The following is a 5,256-nucleotide window of genomic DNA, read 5'->3' as shown; positions in this document are numbered from 1 at the left end:
TGGAGTCTGAGGCTTTGATGGGCTACCGGTGTTGGCTGCAACCCTGGGCTTCTGCTTCCGAGGCGCAATGTACGGCATGGTGACGCATCTTGTTTGGCGTCTTCCCGAGTCCGCCAGGATCCTGTTGCTTTGGAGTCGAGGTTGTGCTACGGTGTGTCTTGCTCGTGACGCTGGTCTGAAGTCATGTGCTCCTCTTCTCACCATTCGTACGTGGTGGGATGTGAGCAAGGTGAGTCGTTTATCATCGGGTTTGGAGTGGGTTTGTGGTTTGCTGCTTGGTGTTGTATCGTGGAGTAGAGTTGTGGTGTAGCTTCCTTGGAGGTGTTTCATGGAGTAGAGTTGTAGCCTTCTTAGCGTTGTACCGACCGTCTTTAACCTTTCTTTATATGATTGATACACCATTCTCGAAAAAAAAGAAACGGGAAAACTATAGAGTGATCGAGCTGGCAGTTTCGGTAGCCGGAACGGCCAAGCGCTAGTGATTGATACGGTACTGGTACCCACCATTTTGTCCACCAGTGTGAGCTGTGGGTGGCTGGACACAATAGTAATTTGAATTGGAGGAATACTCTTTTCTCTCTTCTTTCATTGAGAAGTAAACGAAGTGCTCTATAGTTATTTCATAACATGGGAATCTTTTAGAATCTGGGAAACTATAAAGGTGAAGCGTTTAACTGTCGATACTTCCAAAATGATGTTCTTAATTGTTATCATCTTCCTTCTTAGTATCATTCTACTGTACTCCAGAAAGGTTAGGAGACGGTCGCAGTTTTGGCATGAAAACACAGTAAAGTCGCTCCAACGTTTTGCTTATATTAGTCCGCTAGGGCAAGTACAATCAGCTTTCAGGTTTGCTGCATTTAAGCGTAGCCGATACACGGTAATACTCCTACTTCTTCTGGTATTTAGTCCATCACATGTAACACGGGGGCCCTCTAAAAACTCATGGACCCTCAAAAAGGAAAAAAAAAAAAACAAGTATGTCTGATGGAAACCCCAAATTAACACCTAAATTACAGTAATTTCCATATGCATAATAAACAGTGTATAACTAAGAGGTACTCCCTCCCTCCGAGAATAAGTAGTGCACTCACAACTTTTGCCGACACCTCAAGTGGTCAGCACCTCCCGTCCCGCACCCTCCCGTCCCGCACCCCAGAAACCCTAGCTCCTCCCGCCGCCGCCGCCGGCGGTGCCGCCGGGCAAAGGCCGCGGGGCGTGGCGGCGGCGGTGGGCTTCCCTCATGGCGCGGCGGGGACGGCGGCTGGGTCCTCCTCTCGATGCAGCGGCGGCGGCTTCCTGCCTCCCGATGGGGGGGCGGCGGCGGTGGACTTCCGGCCTCCCGTGTGATGGCGGGGCGGCGGTGGTCGGAGGATGGAGGGGCGACGGTGGCCTCTGTGCTGCGGCCTCCCCGCCTCCCGGCGGCGGCACGCCGGTGGCGGCTGGTGGTGGGATCGCCATCCCCTCCACTTCTCGCCGGTGCGAGGGGGTGACCTTGGGATTCTCCCGCGGTACGAGGATGCCCGGGGCAGCAGCCTCGGGTTCGACGGTGGAGGCGGCCTTCTTTTTCGTCGGAGGTGGTCGGCCAGGCTGGTAGTCCTGTGTGGGTGATCATGGGATCTCGCACAGGTCTCCGGCGATGGTGATCTAGTCTGGGGTGTCATGGCGGCCGGTGAAAACTGAGCCTTGACCTCTGTCTTGGCGGATGATGGCGGCGTCGGTCGACGTCGTTACCTTGTCGAAGGCGTCATCTTTGCCCGTCTTGGCACTACACTCGGCGAGTTGGGGATGCGCGGCTGCCGGTGAAAACCGTGTTCCGACCTCGGTTGGCGGACGATGGCGACGTGTCACGCCGCTACCTTCTTGAAGGCATCGTCGACGCAGTCTGCGGTTTGTCACTCGTGCTGCTCCGGGGGAAACCCTAGGTCCGGGTCTTCCGGATCGGACGATGGCGGCGCGCCCTGCGTCGTTCTACCGCTTGGGGCATCGTTTTTGGAGCAGCTGCTGGATGTTGGCGGTTTTCGGTGGAGTGGTGTTCATCTACCACTTTGTTGGCGTTGAGTCTCAGTGGCATGGTGCTGTAGGGTATCGACGACAGATGCGGGATGATGTATACGTGCAGGAGGGTGGAGCCGTCTAGCGTCATGGTGGCATCGACGGCAGGTCTTGCAAGGTTAATGCGATGATCTCTCTTGAAGATGGAGTCGAGGAAGACGGCGGGAGCAACTCCTATGGCGTGTGTGTTGACGTGCGCTGAGAGTCTGCTTGACTGGATGTTTTTCTCACCTGCTATTGGACGGTTTGGGAAGGCATTTAGTTTTGGATGATGTGAGTTAGTGTATTGTCACCCTCTTCATCCCACTGTAGGTATATTAAGGTTGCTTCGAGTTTGATCTTTTGTATTGTTTCTTGTAAGGTTCGTGAATAATCTAATAAAAAGCCGTGTGCATCCTTTGGATGCAGAAGCTGGTGCGATATTTCCCCCATTTCGAGAAAAAAAAAACAACTTTTGCCTTAAATCAAACTTCAAAATAATGGGCCAATTATGTAAGAAATTAATAGCATTTATGACACTAAGTTCCCTCTAGAAATGTAGTTTTGTAATATATCAATTTAACGTCATATATGTTGCTACTTCTATAAATAAAGTTGGTCAATTTTTCTAAAAAAAAGTTTGATTGAGAACAAAATCTAGAAATCCAAATATTTTTTGACAGAGTGAGTAACTGTCTGTATTAGCCCTTAGATCGTATAAAACTAAGAGAGTGAATTAGCCTGGATGCGACCCAAAATTCCTCATACACATTAAAATCAAATACTAACTTCTCGGCTACATGTTTAAATAGGGAGAGAGAAAAAAAAAACATAAACAGTATCTTTGAGAGCGGAGGGGCATGATTGTTTTGCTTCCTGCTGGGCTGCCGCCCGAAAGAAGGAAAGGCAAGAAGATTCAAGAAACAGTTCAACACATGACAGGATGCATAAATCTAGGGAAACCGCATACGACACATCCAACTAAAATGCTCTTCCCGCACACACAACATGAAGGCGCACATCAAACTGTGCCACGATGCTGCAACATAGGGTCATAACTCCAATGTAGTTTTTTTTAAGAAATGCTTAAGGAATAATAACAAACCGTTCTTATCGATTTTAGGAAGCACAGCTAGGAATGAGCTCCTTCATAAGAGAGGGGCGAGTTATAGATATGTAGTCCAAGGTGTCAGTTGCCGTTATCTCTCCCAAATTACCATGAGTCTTGAGGAACTCGAGGCATACCTCTGTCAGTCCGTGACATTTGTGCCGGTCAGCTAGAGCAAGAATAGTCATGACTGAGTGCACATCTATGTGATCGCACAGCTTCTCTTCGCATAGTACTTTGAGCCTTTGGAGATCGTATCTATCTGCCGCGGCAAGCAAGTCTTGCAGCCAAAGTGATTCTTTGGTTTCTCCTTCCTCCTCCACCATGTCTATCTCCATCTTGGGAAGCGAGTCGGTGTAAATAAAGCTAAGCAAAGCGCTAAACACATTTGCTTCCATCTGTTCAATATGGATGACAGATGTTGTTGTGCCCTCCTTCATTGGGCCAAAGAGTTCTGCCTTGAAGACCACGGAGCGGGCTGCGAGCACGCACCGGTGGGCTACAAACGTCTGGCTTCCAACCTTGAATGTCACGTCAGCACCCTCCTTGGACTGCAATAGCTCGGCCATATGTTGTTGTATGCTAGAAGGTGGCACCTCAATGAATAGATCGCTCGTGGTGACAATGGCGATGTCACATCTGATAACGAAAGAGTCATCCTTTAGATGGTCCGATTTCTCTAGTGAGTCTGTGCTGACGAATTTCGCGTAACCGCAGCAAGGCGTAAGACAATTGAAGCTTCGTGGCTTGGTGGCACGAGTATATGTCGACTTTTGCCTCTCGAGCATGCCGACGAAGCTAAATTTAAACCGCACCTTCAAATCCTTTTTAACATCTTCATCGGCAAGGTGAAGAAAGAGGGATATATATGGCCGGCAGACTCCACGCCACTGCCGTTAGGATAGTAGCATACGCACCAACGATGACCTCCTACCATGAAAGGGGGAGAGGTCATCTTGGTACCATTAGGTGTAGTTGCTTTAGACAGCCGGTAGCCGCTAACCACGAGCAGGTGGTACCCGCTGGTCGCGGAGGCGTTGGTGGCGTGGCCGGCGGCCTTGCCGTAGCGGACGATAGATACGCCGGTCAGTGTCATGGTAGATGGCGGGCAGAATATAACTGGAACCTGATCTGGAGCACGCTGCTAGAGGGTGAGAGTACTGCTGCGCTCGTCTTCCTTGCTCCTGCCTCCGAGTTTCGGAAACTCTGTCGATGGTCCTGCACCTGTCGCCAGAGTTCACGATCGGTAGACCACCAGCGGCTTTTCTGTTTCCTTGTTGCTTTCGTCGATGTTTGCCAACAACCTGCCAGGTAGCAATGTATATATACGCACGAACAGGCAAGACCACAACGGATCCTAAACGGACACTAAATACAATGCTACCAAAGCTACAAACACGCGTGTACTAACAACTTTAACGTGAAAACTAGCGAGCCGGCCGGTCTCAATCAGGACACGGACAAATTATGTTGCTTGGAACGGCATGATTATGGAGTTCGTTCACGCGGGGCTGAGTTAGAAAGAAAAGCTGCGGCTCATTTCGTCTAAGTCGTCTCTTCGTGAGCTTGAACTGGGGGAGTACTACCTTGTCAAGGGAGACGAACAGAGTTTATTTTATTTTTTGATTAAAATGTGTACAAGGATACGAATATGTGACCGATTAACCCGCAACCACAACATGAAGATGGCTGAACCACTTCTGCAAATTAATGACATGCGTCAATCTGGGAGCGTGACTGAATTCTATTTTTTTTTAACACAGAGAGGGGTCTAGAAGACGGCGATCCCTATTCACCGCCCAATGCGGGAGCGATTCGCTCCCGCTCAAGGGACGGACGGTGTGGGCCGGCCCATTAGCGCCTAGCAGGTATGGTTTTTCCCTTTGTTTTCTGGTTTTTCTGGTTTTCTTAGGTTTTTCCGGTTTTTGATGGGCTTTTCTTTGTTTTTGCTGCATTGGTTTGCTAATTTCAAATTTTGTCCAGATTTGTCTTTTATGACTTAAAAATGTTTATATTATAAATTTGTTCAAATTCAAAATTTGTTTAATTTTGAAATTTGTTCCAATAAGATTTTTTATATTATATGAATTTTCAAAATTTAAAATTATTCAAAT

The 5,256-nt window shown here is 48.7% G+C and overlaps 1 pseudogene; it reads right to left on the bottom strand.

The window, feature by feature from the left end:
* Positions 1–3,153: 3,153 nt before the first annotated feature.
* On the bottom strand, positions 3,154–4,238 carry LOC124659396 (annotated as a pseudogene).
* Between the last annotated feature and the right edge of the window lie 1,018 nt (positions 4,239–5,256).

This window comes from Lolium rigidum, chromosome 6 (assembly GCF_022539505.1).
Source record: "Lolium rigidum isolate FL_2022 chromosome 6, APGP_CSIRO_Lrig_0.1, whole genome shotgun sequence".
Lineage (NCBI taxonomy): Eukaryota > Viridiplantae > Streptophyta > Magnoliopsida > Poales > Poaceae > Lolium > Lolium rigidum.
This window is presented reverse-complemented; position numbering and strand designations above follow the sequence as displayed.